Here is a 17,518-nt window from a genome sequence, read left to right on the forward strand (position 1 = left end):
AGATTTATAAACACGGCATTCTTTGTTCTATACAAAGTCATTTACATTTATATCCAGTATCTCACAAGTCAAGCTGCCATATATTTCTTATTTTAGTGATATATGTTTGTAGAAGAAGAGAATGCTGTCAGAAGCAAGCTATACATATAGTAGAGGTATAATAAGAATTATGAAAGCGCTACAGATTTATGATTGTTCAGCATAGAGCTGCAGTCCTGAGAGAGTTTATGAACTGCTCTCTGTATTATGTCACAGCAAGAAAAAAAGAGACTAACAAGAATTTGTTTTAACTTTCTGCTAAGCAATAAAATCCCTGCAAACAGACTGTGTAGTAGAAAAGTGGCACGTAAACAGCATAAGACACTAAAAAAAAGCAAAGCTAAGGATTTGGCCATGAATACAAAATAAGAGTTTTACTTTAGAACTTATTTTATAGTTCCATGTCTATATATACAAATCCATCTCTTCTGAGGTTAAAATCCCTGCTGCAACTGGCATGTTAAGGTATGCTGGGCTCCAATGTGGAAGACCACTAGACATAAAATAAAATATTTAGATACAAAGTACACTTAGGTTAGTTTATAGTGAAAAGTTACAACTAAACATCATTTAATTTTATGTCTAAAAGTCAGTCCTGATTCCTTTTCTTTATACACTTTTTTTAGTGTATAAAAGTATAAGTTAGCCTTAGCTTGGAGCTCTGTTTAAGAAACATGGAGATCAGACCACTATAACAATATTCTTTGGTGGAGAACTTCATGGGCTAAAATCATTTAACATCTCTAAGTATAAACAGATGTAGAAGTAGTTATGAAGCGAATTCAGGTGAGCTGGATTAGTTGCAAAGTCAATCCAGGGAAGCTGGATTCGCTGCAAAGGTTGTAAAAATTTGCGTAGTCCTCTTCCGCGTCCCCATGCGGTCAGCACTGAGCCGATTGACTGACTGAGACAGGACAGCTCTGTGGCCTGTGATTGGCTGAGTGGGCTGTCACTGTCAGTAATTGTCGGAGCAGGCTGGAGGCACAGGGACATGGGACACATCGGGAGAGCACAGACAGATAAGTTGTGCACCAATTTGCACTTTAATAACTAAATAACTGTTTCACAGTTTTAGTGCTGTGCGTTAGGATTCCATTTGCAAGTTTGCAAATTTTACACCGAAAAGATGCAAACCTGGCGAACCGAATTTTTCAAAACTTGTACACTTGAGGTGTACCTGTCATTAAAAAAAATAGGCATGTAAAAAGTTATGATTGGTTGGGAACTTACACCCTGACTGGTCAAAACTTTTTTGACATGTTTTTGTGACATAGAAAGACTAGAAACGGCCAGCGCAACCAATAGCACTATTTACACTATGCAGGTGTGCACTGCCAAGGCTAAGATACAGACAAATGATATGTTCACATAACGTCAAAAAAGAGGCGTCCGCTTTTTCTATTTAAAAATACCTCTGTTTATTGTTGCGACTAAATTGACTTCAATGCATCAATGGAATGACAGACATGCAATGCACACAGACATCAAAATAATAATGATGTCAATGATTTTTGGACGTCATTTTTCTGCACAGTTTTTCTTTTTACACCATTCCTTCACCGTTTTACTATTAAATTTAATGGGCTTTTCATTACAGACACACCCCAAAGGCCAATTAGTCATCCTGAACTAGAATGATGTACCAACTCAAAATGACGGACATGACATGACAGACGGCCTCTGAGCTGTCTGTCATGTTTACAGCTGTTCTGTGTTCTTAGCAGTGGCCGGGCTGAAGACTCACACGCTCACTGTTCTGCTCTGAGCGCAGCGTTAAGCTCTGCCATTTTATCTGTAGTAATCCATCTTCACATGGAACTGTCAGGATAGGTCATAGCAGAGCTGAACACAGAATTGCAAAACGCAGGGCAGAGGAGCGCAACGCTGCTGGCCAGAACTTCATCACTTTGGAGGTAACTGCGCTCAACCAAAATCAGGAAGTAAAAGCAGACCAGAAGCGTGAAGAGAGGTCATTTTGGCAGCTGAGAATACCCCTTAAATGACCTATGTACCCCCGCTGATCTCCACATTAGGCCCTGGCTTCTGTGTAAAAAAAAAAAAACGTGGGTAAGGCACATGACCGCTGCCCTATTCATTTCTATGGATCCAATGAAAAGAGCTGAGTACATCCCTCTTTCCACATACTTGGCTCCATAGGAATGAATAGAGCTGCAGTTATGTGCCATACCCACAGCTTTATTCTTCACACAGAAGCCTCCCCCCCTTGCGCAATCTCCTACTTTTCTCCTATCTCTTGGATAGTGGGAAAGTAGTTTTTTTCCTAGAATACCCCTTTAACCCTTTGAGGACCAAGCCCAAAATCCCAGTGGATGGTGCAAATTTTCATTTTTGTGTTTTCTTTTTTTCCTCCTCCCCTTCTAAGAGCTCTGGCACTTTCATTTTTCTATCTACAGGGCCATGTGGGGGCTTGTTTTTTTACTAAAGTGGTTATTCTTTGTAATGGCGTCATTCTACCATAACATGTATGATGGAATCCCAAAAATATAATTTTTAAGATATAAGTTAGTGAAATTGGAAATTGTAAAAAAGAATTTGCGGTAGGCTTTGGGGTACTTATAAAAATGTAACTTTTTTAAATACACATTTTAAGTCCCCATGGGGGACTTTTACATACAATTATTACATTACATACACTGTACAATGCTATGCTGTAGGCATACTATTGATCAGTGTAACAGGCTCATTGAATCTGTGGCAGGCTCAATGAGCAGAAATCCGATTGGACCAAACTGAGGCAGGTAAGAGACCTCCAGCGGTCCAATACAGCGATCGGGACCCCCGCAGTCAGACTGTGGAGGTCCCGATCGGTTAGTGACAGGGGAATGCCCCTGTGACTTACACTTAAACGCTGTGGTCGCTGCGTTTAAGGGGTTAATGACATGCTGCAGCGTGATCACTGCAGCCTGTTATTAACGTGAGGGCCGGGCTGCTCACTGCAGCTGGCCCGACCTCCTATGAAGCCTGTTCCGCGCGTTCCATGGCGTACCAGTACGTCCTTGGTCGTCTAGGGGTTAATAGAGATTTTCTATGAGGGTTTATCTCATACTGTAAAATAGACGTTGGTAATATCATTTATGGCTCTTGCTGTCTAACACTTCCAACCTAAATAACTATTGATCTGAATCCATGTGCAATTTTTCCAGCAACCATGAGGTCTCAATCATTGTGGACAACTTTTCTATAGCAGTCTGAAAAAAACAGTACAAAATAAAAGTCTCTTGAAATGACTGTGATCTGTGGCAAAGTCATAAGGAGTAATCAATAGTAAGTTTATTAGAAGTGCCAGCCATGTGTACCCAAACTTGCAAATTTACATCAAGCTGTAAGTACTCTACCAGGACAATATCGTTTGATCTCGAGGATGAAAATAAGTTACGAGCGTCTAAGGACAGAAGATTCTGCTTTGTCTTTCTACCAAAAATTACATTATCATTACTTTATTTGTTCATAGCACAGATGGTGTTTTCTTTACTCTATGGCAGGGGTCCTCAACTGGCGGACCGCGGTCCGAACCCGGACCGCGGAGGCCAGCTGTCCGGACCCCTGGTCAGACCTCCTAACCGCCCCGGATCCGGTCTGTCCCGGAGCGGTTAGGAGGTCCCGCTCCCCACCGCACTGCCTCCCGCCCCATAGGCGTACTGTCCTTAGATGTCAGTACGCCTGTGGGGCTGGGGGCAGTGTCGGTCCGGCCCCCGGCTGATACGCGCTCTGTAGGGATGTCCCGGGGATTCCCCAGCAGAGCGCGCACCACAGACCTCAGTGTACGCTGCCGGCCTGTCCTTCCCGGAAGTGCAGGCCGGCGGCGTACGCTGAGGTCACTGATGCGCGCTCTGCTGGGGAATCCCCGGGACATCCCTACAGAGCGCGTATCAGCCGGGGGCCGGACCGACGGGAAGAGACGAAGACAGCCGCAGCGGGGAACGAGGTGCTAGGTGAGTTGTTTTTGTTATTTTTTTTTTTCTGTCTGGGGGGCATCTACAAGGGGAGAGCGCACAGGTGGACTATATACTACAGGGGGGACCTCACAGGGGGCTATATACTACTGAGGGGGCTATATACTACTGGGGGGAGCGCACAGGGGGCTATATACTACAGGGGGGACCTCACAGGGGGCTATATACTACTGGGGGGGCTATATACTACTGGGGGGAGCGCACAGGGGGTTATATACTACAGGGGGGACCTCACAGGGGCTATATACTACAGGGGGAAAGCACAAGGGGGGCTATATACTACTGGGGGGAGAGCACAGGGGCGCTATATACTACTGGGGGGAGCTCACAGCGGGCTATATACTACAGGGGGACAGCGCATGGGGGGGCTATATACTACAGGGGGAGCTCACAGGGGGCTATATACTACAGGGGGGAGCTCACAGGGGGGCTATATACTACTTGGGGGGAGCTCACGGGGGCTATATACTACTGGGGGGAGCTCACAGGGGGCTATATACTACAGGGGGAGAGCACAGGGGGGCTATATACTACTGGGGGGAGCTCACAGGGGGCTATATACTACTGGGGGACAGCGCACAGGGGGCTATATACTACAGGGGGAGAGCGTACAGGGGGTCTATATACTACTGGGGGGAGCTCACAGGGGGCTATATTCTACAGGGGGAGAGCGCACGGGGAGGCTATATACTACTGGGGGGAGCTCACAGGGGGCTATATACTACAGGGGGAGAGCGCACAGGGGGGCTATATACTACTGGGGGAGCAACAGGGGGCTATATACTACTGAAGGAGAGCGCACAGGGGGGGCTATACACTACTGGGGGAGCAACAGGGGGGCTATATACTACCAGGGCAGTCACCCCCTTTGTACCTAATATCAAAGGCCTGGTGAGAGAGAAAAAAATGCCAATTTTCCCGCTAATAAGCAACAATTCTGTATATAAATAGTTGAACGTTTGTGACAAAGTAACAAAACACGTTTCCTACTGATGTTCAGCTCGGACCTTCACCTGACAATATACCCCGGTAAGTGGACCTTCACTAAAAGTTGTTGAGTACCCCTGCTCTATGGGATATTACATTAGATAAACATGGTTGTAGCAGAAGAAGTGTAATCACTTCAGCAGGGAGTCTTTTCACATTTTTAACCTTCTGTGGTATACCGCATTCATAAATGATGCCAACTTTAAAGTGTATTAGCGCAAAACTAAATACATTTGTAAAAGCTTGTTTCTGACAAATGTACAGTGCCGTTCGTGAGTGTAGCATCGCGTTTTATAGTTTTAGGGTACATTCACACTTACTGGATCTGCAACATATTTTCTGCTGCGGATCCGCAGCAGATTTAATTTAAATAACTGAACACAGCATCAAATCTGCTGCAGATCTGCTGCAGATCTGCTGCGGATCCTGTAGGTGTGAACGCACCCTAAAGTAAGTCTCCAAGTTACCATATTCAAATGTATCATTCTTTATAGTGTATGTATTTATAACATACCCTTACAATTTAAGGGTATGTTCACACAATAAAAACAGTGGCCGTTCTTTTCAGCATGGGCGGCATTGCATTGAAATCAGCGCAATGCCACCCGTTCCGTGCACACACCACAGCAACGGTGTGGCGGCCACAGGAGCATTCAAACACCTGCTGGTGTTTGGCCAGTATAACAACGGCCGTTGCTAAGCAATGTGTGAACATAGCCATCAAGTATAATGCTATTCGTTTTACTGTAACAATAGACTGCAAACTTCTAGACAATCCACAGTGTACACATGGTATGTCCGCACGCTCTTTAAGGGTATGTGCACACTATGGAATCCCAATGGAACACCCGCCGCAGATTCCGCAGCTCTCACCTGCTTGTGGACGCTGGTGGTAGCACGCATCTCTGCTGCTCGCATAGGCTTCATTTTATGGTTTACCAGATTAGGCCATCTGCCCGAATAATGAACCCCCTTATTCTTCGGACGGACGGCAGAATCTAGCAAACCATAGAATGAAGCCTATGGGAGCAGCGGAGATGCATGCAGCCACCAGTGTCTGCAAGCAGGTGAGAGCTGCAGAATCGGCAGCGGGTGTTCCTTTGGGATTCCATAGTGTTCACATACCCTTACATCATGACACCTACTTAGATATACATAGGTCTCTGCATTTCATGCAAAATGACTTTCTGCTGCTGAGCTGACGCAGTCTTGGTCCCTAATGTGCTCGGTGTGCTCAGCTCCTTTCCGCTCTCTCACCTTCTATACCACTCTCACACAGCTTCTCTATCTCCCAGGAAGGACTGTAATAGAAATGTTGTCCTGTAAAGGGCCTCAAGATAAGGATATCTCTAAGGATAGATCTATCCCTGTATAACTCATTCTTTTGAATGCAGCCCGTGCAGGTGATGAATTGGCCTCATTTTACATGGCTTTTATGGATCAATACATTTTATTCAGAGTTATTTAAAAAGCAATTAACATTCCATTAAGACCAAAATGTGATGTGTGTATAAGCCAGAAGATACAATTTGGTCACTTATTTTAAAACTCAAAGTCAGGGCTCAAACAGAAGAATGCTATTATCTAGTTATACCTTGATTTAAAATAGGATTTGATTTAAAAAAAAAAGAAAAGAAAGAAAAAACAGATGTAATTCCCAGTTATAACAGGTGTTACTCATTTGTATGAAAGCAACAGAATGCAAAATGTTGTAAAAATCATAATTGTCAATTTAATCTGAAAACTTCTAAAATGTTAAACTCTAGTTAAATTAACACAATGAATGAATATACAATGAGGCTATGTATATACTGTATTATCTGTATATAAACCAATCACCTTTACATACAGACAGTCATTTTGTCTGCAGTTACTAGGGCTTTTTTTTGCTAAGACTGACACATTCTGTCCAATAGTTATTGATTGACTTAATTGTCTTTGTAGGATGTAGTACAATTATGTTTGGTCTTAGTGATGGGAAATGGGTTTGATACTACTTTGACATAGGATGCAAAGTGGCAAAGTGAGTTCACATCTAGTCATCTTGCCACTTGCACAAGCTGTCAGCTTCCGTGCCTGTGTGTAACAAGCTGTCTGCCGGAAGCTCACCTCACCCAGCTGACACCGCGCAACCCCCCCCCCCCCAGGCACGGAGGGGGGCGGCAGAGGGGGGTTGAAAAGAAAATAATAAAAATGCACCAGCCTAAACCTGGAACCCTGCTTCCGGGTTCGGGGTGGTGGGGGCCCCGGGGCACGTGCCCCTGGTGCCCATTCCTTAATCCGGCCCTGTGTCCCGGTAAAACTAGACACAAAAGTGTGTCCACTTTAGTTTAGAGATCCACCGAGGACTAATCTGATCCCCTGTAAGCCAGTACTGGCCTGGCAAAAGGGCTGACAATTTCTAACCATTGGAACCTTTTTTTTATCCTGTTCTAGATTTAGATCTTGACCTGTCCAAATAAAAAAATAGGAAAATGGCTAGACATGGCTAGTAATCATATTTCCAGTTATATTTTTTTTAGCTCTGGAGTCCTTTCCAGCACCAGACTCCTGACGAAGCTGCTGTGAGGCAGGGCAAAATGTAGCCTTGGTTCATTCATTCCCCCACTGTTGTACCGGGACCCAGCTCACCACACAGGTCGTATCGCACTTTACTTGCTGCTTGTTGGTTGTACCATAACTTGTAATAGCTTATTTTGCAACAATACTACCCACTTAATGGACTGCATAGTGTGGATTCTTTTTTTAATTGGTTGCCTGATGTAATAAAGCTATTTATTAACTTTACTAGGTGTGCACTATTATTCTTTGCTTTTCCTATTTCTTTTTTCTACCATATTTTCCAGCACCAAGACATAAACCATTTTGTTATAATGTAAATCTCAAAAGCCCAGGGGGTGTTGCCCAGTATGGCAAAAGCCCAGGTAGGTAAAGCCCATGTCCTCTTTATCTAATGGCTATAAGTCAAATGGGATAGGTAGAAACCAGGACATGGGTTGGTTGTTTGCACATCTCACTATTCCCAGTGTCACCAGGCATCCTACAAGTACCCGTGCAGCCAGTGTTTGGGAATGTGCTTATTCAGTCATGTCCTTTAAAATACGAGGATAAACCTTACTCTATAACCTGCTCTCCTATAAGCTCACTTGCACATCCCATAGAGGTGAGAGGAGTATAAAGATACTCCTCTCACCTCTATGGCATGTGCAAGCAGAGGCCAATAGTCAACACAATTGCATGCGTTCAAAGTAGCTGCTGCCACTCCTGCATCCTTATACCAAGGATAAATACAAATAGCTGACCACATCTCTTTTTCCCAGAAACATTGAGGCCCTGCTACAGGTAATTAAACAATGACAGAATTTGATCAGAAAAAAAACAATTCAGGCGATTGTTTCAAGGCATTTCAAGGGCATTTTGGTTAATAGATAATGAGTGGAATTTAAGGTGTTTGTGCCAGCAACCACATTGCCCAAAAAAATAAAGGGAACACTTAAACAACACAATTTAACTCCAAGTAGATCAAACTTCTGTAAAAACAAACTGTCCACTTAGGATATGAACCGATTGACTATCAATTTCACATGCAATTAGTAAGACACATTCAATGAAGGAGTGGTTGCATTTCACATGCATTTAGCAAGACACATTCAATTAGCAATTTCACATGCAATTAGCAAGACACATTCAATGAAGAAAGCAAGTGGGGACCCCCTATGCTTTCTGGCTAATGTTTTGGTCACTTTTCAATGTTGGTGGTGCTTTCACACTTGTGGTAGCATGAGATGGACTCTATAACCCACAGTGGCTAAGGCAGTGCAGCTCAACCAGGATGGCACATCAATACGAGCTGTGGCAAGGAGGTTTGCTGTGTCTGTCAGCACAGTGTCCAGGCGCTGGAGGCACTACCAGGAGACAGGCCAGTACACCAGGAGACCTGCCAAATGACCTCCAGCAGACCACAAATGTCTGCACTAACGGTTACAAACCGACTCCATGAGGATGGTATGAGGGTCCGATGTCCACAGTTGGGGGTTGTGCTCACAGCCCAACACCGTGCAGGACACTTGGCATTTGCCAGAGAACACCAGGATTGGCAAATTCACCACTGGCGCTCTATGCTCTTCACAGATAAAAGCAGGTTCACACTGAGAACATGTGACAGACGTGAAAGAGTCTGAAGACGCTGTGGAGAGTGATCTGCTGCCTGAAATATACTTCAGCATGACCGGTTTGGCAGTGGGTCAGTATTGGTGTGGGGTGGCATTTCTTTGGAGGGCTGCACAAGCCTCCATGTGCTCCCCAGAGGTAGCCTGACTGCCATTAGGTAGTAAGATGAGATCCTCAGACCCCTTGTGAGACCATATGCTGGTGAGGTTAGCCCTGGCTTCTTCCTAATACAGGACAATGCTAGACCTCATGTGGCTGGAATGTGTCAGCAGTTCCTGCAAGATGAAGACATTAAAGCTATGGACTAGCCTGTCCATTCCCCAGACCTGAATCCCATTGAGCACATCTGGGACATATCTGGCTCCATCCACCGTCACATTGCACCACAGACTGTCCAGGAGTTGTTGGAGGCTTAAAGCGTAACTGTCATGTTTTTTTTATTGCAGAAATCAGTAGTATAAGCGATTTTAAGAAACTCTGTAATAGGTTTCATCAGCCAAAAAAGCCTCCTTCTGTACTCAAGAATCAATCTCCCAGCCTCCCCCCCCCTGACTTCTTATCTGTGCATTATCAGGCAAACACGTCTTCATTACAGAGAAGCCAGTGAAGACGGGTTCTGCTCTCTCCATTGTAAGCCTATGAAGGGGGGAGGGGCCGAGGGAGATGAGGGAGCAGGAAGAGGTGACATGAAGGTCAGCTGTTTGTAGACTCTCTGGGCACCTAAAACGCTAAATTCAGGTGTCAGAAAGGTCAGTGCTTATCTATGAATTTACTGAGAGAAGATTGCAGGGTGTTGTGCTTTGCAGAAATCCTCCGTGCTCAGTCACTCCTAACAGCCCCTCCCCTCTCCATAGCCACATAATGGAGACAGAAATCCTGCTTCATTTGATGTGAGGGGGGAGGCTGGGAGATTGCTTTTTCAGTCCAGAAGGAAACTTTTTTAGTACATAAAACCTATTACAGAGTTTCTTAAAATCGCTTGTACTGTTGATATTTAATGTTTTCAGAAAAATGACCCTGAAATGACAGTTACGCTTTAAGTCCAGGTCTGGGAGGAAATCCCTTAGGAGACCATCTGCCACCTCATCAGGAGCATGCACAGGCATTGTAGGGAGGTCACACAGGCATGTGGAGGCCACACACACAATACTGAGCCTTATTTTGACCTGTTTTAAGGACAGTACATCAAAGTTGGATCAGCTTGGAGTGTTTTTCCACTTTAATTTTGTGTGTGACTCCAAAGACAGGCCTCCATTGGTTAATACATTTGATTTTCAATGATGATTTTTGTGTTATTTTGTTGTCAGCACATTCAACTTTGTACAGAACAAAGTATTCAATAAGAATATTTCATTCATTCAGATCTAGGATGTGTTATTTGAGTGTTCCCTTTTTTTAAGCTGTGTATTTGCTATGTCCATAATTTTCTTGCATTGGCTTTAATTGGGGGGGAGTTTATTGTAGAGAATTTTAAGAACCATTTATCATTTTTGATGTTGTTATATTTGTGTGCAGTCTCATTCCACTCCAAAAGACAAGAAAGCACATTGACAGAATCATACATCTCATCACAATATGATAAATTTTGTGCATTTAAAATTGGCCAAAAGAAGAAAGTGCAAGCAAAAAAAATGGGGCAAAAAATTGCACATGATACATTTCATGGAATGAATGTAGTGACAATTGGCAAAGACATCACAAATGCTTTCAAGTTAAAAGCATGATATAATTTATTTGAGCTGCTAAACTAAAAATGTTCATTTCAAATGCTTGAATGTATGGCGGACATAATGCTACGAATCATATGTGGTGCATAAAAAAGGTAATACAAAACTTTGGATTGGAAGTGATGCTGTTAAAAATATTAACTTGCTCAGACTACCTAATAAATCTCCAGATTCTAACATTAGCCAGCAACATTTCCCTGAAAGCTGTTGCAGTCCCGAGATATATTAATATTCATTGGTTTAAGAAGAGAAGAAGACAAATGAGCACAGAGGCTAAAGTCAATTAAAACCTATAGCCAAAGTACAATAAGAGTTTCTTCTGGAACATGGGATACAACTCAAGTCTTTGAGGGATGCAGACTGGACAGTTTTTCCAAGGCAAACATAATGATCATGGGAACCAAATGAATTACTTGCGAAATACGGAACTCCCTAAACTATAAGCTATCATAAAATGACCAGTGAGAACTATTCATGTTCTTTCTCCTACCCATCTTTGACCTTATAAGTGTTATTATTAAGATTAATTTACAAAGACATGCTTAAGCAGTGCAGACAAGAGTTCTGTGCAAGGACACTTTCCGGATAATGTACTGGAGGTTGGTACAACAAAACATTATAGAAAGTAATGAACAATTAGAAAGGGCATTTTAATAAAGCTGTGAAAAAGTGTATAAATGAATCTGAGCACCAAGTTATGCACATATAGATGAGGTTACATATGCTTATAATGTATTTGTAAAAAAAAACATGAACATCAATGAGTATTTAAGACATTTATAAAGATGGCTATATGGTTAGTACGTGGGCAAAAAAAACAAAGCACTCAAGATTCGTTTTTTAAAACTGAATATTCAGTAATATTATATATATATTACACACACCGTGTTTTCCTGAATAAGACATCTTACGAAAATTAGGCATAGTGAAGGATTTACAGGATAGCTTAAAATAAGGCATCTCCCTGAAAATAAGGCATCCTTCAAAAGTAAGGCCTCTGCCGCCACCCTCCGCCACCATCCCCTCGTAATTGTTTACATCGGCATAATGCTGGTCCATGACCCCCACGCCCTGTGGCACGCCCCACTGCACATCCTGCCACACTCCCGAGGAGCTGGGGAGGGGGGGGGGGAATAAAACATCACTTGAAAATAAGACATTTCGCAAAATTAAAATCTTCACACACAGTAAAATAATACTAAAATATGGCTGTAATTTTGAGGTAATATTATGACTGTATTTTCAATATAAAATGCACTCCACTGAAGTCAATCGGATATTGTCTGGCAATGCACACACTGTATAAAACAATGGCTGTAATTGATTACAACCGTCCAAATAATGAACATGCTCATAATTTACAACCTTTTTTGCAAAAATAAAATGCCATTTTTTCTTTTACATGTTTACACATTTCCATGCATAATTTAGCTGTATTTTGCCTTTCTTTTACTAATTGAACATAGTCTTAGAGATCTGCTACAGGTATCAATGTAACTAAATGATGGAACACAGCGTCAAATCTACTGATTGTTCAAAAAAACTGCAACAATTCTACGCCAAGACTTACTCAAAAACCACTGAAAACTACAACACCCCCCCCACCATCCCCCATAGGGTCTACTTCACTTGTACTGTTAATACACTGCAAACCTATTTTATGATTTTCAGTGAGGAGGGTGATGGTGATGGTGGGGTAAGGGGGCACCATTTAAAAAAAAAAAAAATCTGACAAGACCCTAAGAGGCAGTATATTATTACTGACAAAGGTAAGAACATTTTGGTGGGATGATGAAGGTGTAACTCTGTTATAAACAGTCACTCACAAAGTAGGACAGGAGACACAGACAGTGACCCCTAGGTTCAGCCCCGCCTACTGTCCCTGTCTACTTGCCACGATCTGCCCTAAATGACAGTAAGGTGACAGTCCCTGCAGTGATGTTAGTGGCACACAACACAGACAGACAAACACAATAAAGCTGAGTGAGCAATTCGGGTCAGCAACGATGAGCAGCAAAAGTACCTAATCGTAAGTCAGAGAGTGGTCAAAAGTCAAGCAGAAGGTAAAAGGCAGGCGGCAAACAGGGATAGTCAGGTATACAGGCAATAGGTCAGAATCAGATAGGGAATAGCAGAGGTAAAGCAGACAAGAAAATAGCTCAATAATCGGCAAGGTACAGGCAGAGACCTTAAATGGAAACCAGGAACCCGGTTCAGAAGGTGATTGGACCACAGACAGAACAGAAACACAAAGGGAATGGAGAAACCAAATGTCAATCAAAACCAAAACAGAGGTTAACCATAAAGGGTCTAGAATGGAACTCAGCAGAGCAGACATGGGTGGGGCAGGGAAAACAATTAGCAGAACAGGAGGAGTAAGGGTCCATTTACATAGAAAGATTATCTGACAGATTATCTGCCAAAGATTTGAAGCCAAAGCCATAAACAGACTATTAAAAAAAAGATCAGGTCATAAAGGAAAGTCTGAAAAAAAATTTTTGGTTTCAAATTTGGCTTCAAATCTGTCATATAATCTTTATGTGTAAATGAACCTTAACCCTTTGAGGACCAGGCCCAAAATGACCCAGTGGACCGCGCAAATTTTGATCTTAGTGTTTCCGTTTTTCCCTCCTTCCCTTCTAAGAGCTCTAGCACTTTCAGTTTTTTATCTACAGGCCATGTAAGGGCTTATTTGTTACAGGAATAGTTGTACTTTGTAATGGCGTCATTCATTTTACCATAACATGTATGATGGAATTCCAAATATATTATTTATGAAGATATAAATTGGTGAAATCGCAAAAAAGAATGCAATATGGTAACGTTTGGGGGGTTCCTGTGTCTACGTAATGCACTATATGGTAACAGCGACATGACACTATTATTCTATAGGTCAGTCCGAACACAACCATATGCAGGTTACACAGATTCTCTAATGTTATATATGTATTTTTTTATGAAATCCTTTTTTTTTGGCAATTAATTATAAATAAAATGGGACTATTGTGACGCTTATAACGGTTTTATTTTTTCACCTACGGGGCTGTATGGGGTGTCATTTTTTCCGCCATGATCTCTAGTTTTTATTAATACCATATTTGTGAAGATCGGACGTTTTGATCACTTTTTATTAATTTTTTTATATATATAATGTAACATAAAATCGGTAATCTGCGCACTTTTTCCCCTCTTTTCGTGTACGCCGTTTACCGTTCGCAATGACACTTGTTATATTTTAATAGATCGGACAATTACGCACGCTACGGTATATTATATGTTTATCTATTTATTTATTTTTATATGTTTAATTTATATAATAGGATAGGGGGGTGATTTCAACTTTTATTGGGGGAGGGGCTTTGGGGTAGTGTAATAGTGTTTTTAACTTTTTTTTTTTTACACATTTGAAGTCCCTTTGGGGGACTTTTACATAGATTAGTTTGATTTCTACACTGATGAATGCTATGCCATAGGCATAGCATTGATCAGTGTTATCGGCGCTCTGCTCATTGAGCCTGCCTGTGCAGGCTTAGAGTAGCAGAGCGCCGATCGGACCGCATGGAGGCAGGTAAGAGACCTCCAGCAGTCCGTTTTACCGATCGGGACCCCCGCAGTCACACTGCGGGGGTCCCGATCGGTAGGTGACAGGGGACTCCCCCTGTCACTTACACCTAAACGCCGCGGTCGCGCCGCGATCGCGGCGTTTAAGGGGTTAATGACACGCGGCAGCGCGATCGCTGCAGCGTGTCATTGCCGGTGAGGTCCTGGCTGCTCACTGCAGCCGGCCCCCACCTGCTATGAAGCGCGCTCCGCTCCGGAGCGCGCTTCATAGCGGAAATAACACCCAGGGCGTACAGTTACGCCCTAGGTCGTCTGGGGACAGACTTCCATGGCGTAACTATACGCCCTGGGTCGTCTAAGGGTTAAAGTGTCACTGTCGTGAATTTTTTTTTTTGCAGAAATCAATAGTCCAGGCGATTTTAAGAAACTTTGTAATTGGGTTTATTATCCGAAAAATGCATTTTTATCATGAAAAAGCAGTTTGAAGCTCTCCCCCCTGTCTTCATTGTTCTCCTATGGAGAGAGCTAAAGAAAAGACCAAAACAGGACAACAAAGAGTTAATCTACAAATCCCTCACTCGTTATCTGTTCTGACCATCACCAGTGACCTGTCTGAGCTCAGATTACAGCTGTCACCCAGCTCCGTGCCTGTAATCCTCTGTTATCTGCTTTCTGCTGCCGGCTAACTCCCTCCTTCCCCCTCCCCCCTCCCCTCTCCCTAGAACAGACAGGGTACGACTCCTGCAACAAGTCACAATTTTCAGATTTTTCAGAGTGGATGAAAAAGAGGAAGGAGGGGGGGACCTGGGAAAAGGCTTTTTACATGCAGATAATGGCAGATTTGGCTAATAAACCCAATTACAAAGTTTCTTAAAATCGCCTGGACTATTGATTTCTGCAAAAAAAAAATACGACAGTGACTCTTTAAGACAGAGTTCAGACACACCTCAGAATGCAAACATATATTTTTGCAAACACAATTTATGGCCATAAGCAGATTCTCGGTTGTACCTTACACACCGACAACCGCGACAATGTCACAACAGGTGTACTCAATACAAACTCTGGTTTTAATATTAGAAAAAAGCACAAAAATACAGAGAGCTTAAATAACTATTTTGAGAGTTGCCTTATGTAATAATCAGCCATAGCCATTTCTCCTAAATAATAGTTGGCAGATATGGGCTACACTTTGCCCTCTTCACTCCTGTCAAAGCTCCCTTCAGCACATCTCACATACCGTATGTACAAAAGGGTATAAAAAAAATCGTCTATCAGATGTGCTAGAATGTCCTCTTATATCTGGCAGATAGTATAAAGCCTCTTGATTTCACATTTTCCCTCTTTAAACCCCAGTACAGATACTATTTCCATGACACTTTGAGCAATAAATCCCAGTTCATTGTCTGATTGGAGAACTACTGTAGCATCATTCTTACAAAGACACTGGGATTTGACTTTAATGATCTGTGACTTTGGCAGATATATACAGTTTTATACTAAGCTTATAGATAGACATCCTTTGAGAATTTCACCAGTCTCAGATTTAATGCAGTTAACGGCAAAGTTACTCAAGAGAGATAAGTTGCATAGCATCAGACACACTTGTCTACACATAAATCTTTCCTCTCATTAAAATTCTTTCTGCAAAATATACTTATGCACCACATGGAGTTAGCTATCTCGCTGATACTGAAGTCCGGTGGCCAGACTGCAAAATATAGTATTTACCCTGTAATGAATGTAAACTATAAAAAGCAGAAGAAAGACATAAAATGTTCATAGAAGAAGAAATTCATCTTTCCACAAACTCTGCAAGAATTCTGAATACATGAAAAGATAATTAATAATTACTAAAATCTGATGAAAATCCTGGTACGTTAGAGATAGTCAATAGTTTCACCTGCTCAAGAAAACATACTTTAGCAGACAAACAAGTTCAAATGTGTCCTTCCTTACCTTTTTTCAAAGGGCAACATATCCAAATATGTGTGTTAAAGGATAAAATGATCTTATCATACTGGAGATCATTATGCTATATATCACCCTCTGTGACCACTTGTTGTGAAAGTGTATAGAGTATTATAAGTAATTTAAATCCTTCACTAAATTTAAGGAAAGGTAAGGGTGGGCTATATACACTGTATATATATAAAATGTGTATATATATTTTTTTTTCTTTTCAAACATCCTATCCAAATCAGGACCCTCATTTTATACATGAAATAGAGAAAGGCTATAAACAGAATATATTTCTCTGGGGGATCCAGCACATGTATTTCATGCACAGCTCATTGATCTTTATAGGAACTATGTAATGCATCATTACCTGTGGGGCCTATTGTTTCCTATAAGATTATAACTGACTATTGTGGGCTATTGCAGTGGAGCTCTGTGATCAGTTTGTTGTCAAGGGACTATTCTAAGAGAAGAGATTTAAAGCGACTCTGTACCCACAATCTGACCCCCCAAACCACTTGTACCTTTGGATAGCTGTTTTTAATCCAAGATCTGTCCTGGGGTCCGTTCGGCAGGTGATGCAGTTATTGTCCTTAAAAACAACTTTATAACTTGCAGCCCGTGCCAAACGGAAGTATCTGTGCCCTAACTTTGCATCACCCCTCCGTCCTTCTCCCCACCCTCCTTATCATTAGGAATGCTCCAGGCAGATTGTCTCCTGTTCCCCACCTGTGTCAGCCTGGCACATGGGCTGGATCGTTAAGCAATGTTCAGCATGGAGAAAATGTTCCAGTGGCATTCCTAATGATGAAGAGGGTGGGGAGGAGGGGCGGAGGGGTGGTGCAAAGTTAGGGCACCGATACTCCCATTTGGCACGGGCTGCAGGTTTAAAAGGTTTGTAAAAAATAAATAGGACTACATCAATGTATACAGAAAGGAAGGTCTCTAAAGATGGGCAAACTTTTTAGTTCGGCAGGTTGAGTTTGGCAAAGTTTGGGTTTGTCCAAACCGAATCTTGAACAAACCACGCTAAAACAGGAAAACGATTGCAGGCGCATAGCTGTTTTAGTGCAGTTCATTAAGTTTACTTATTATAATTAC

The sequence above is a fragment of the Dendropsophus ebraccatus genome, chromosome 5 (genome assembly GCF_027789765.1).
Source record: "Dendropsophus ebraccatus isolate aDenEbr1 chromosome 5, aDenEbr1.pat, whole genome shotgun sequence".
Taxonomy (NCBI): Eukaryota; Metazoa; Chordata; class Amphibia; order Anura; family Hylidae; genus Dendropsophus; species Dendropsophus ebraccatus.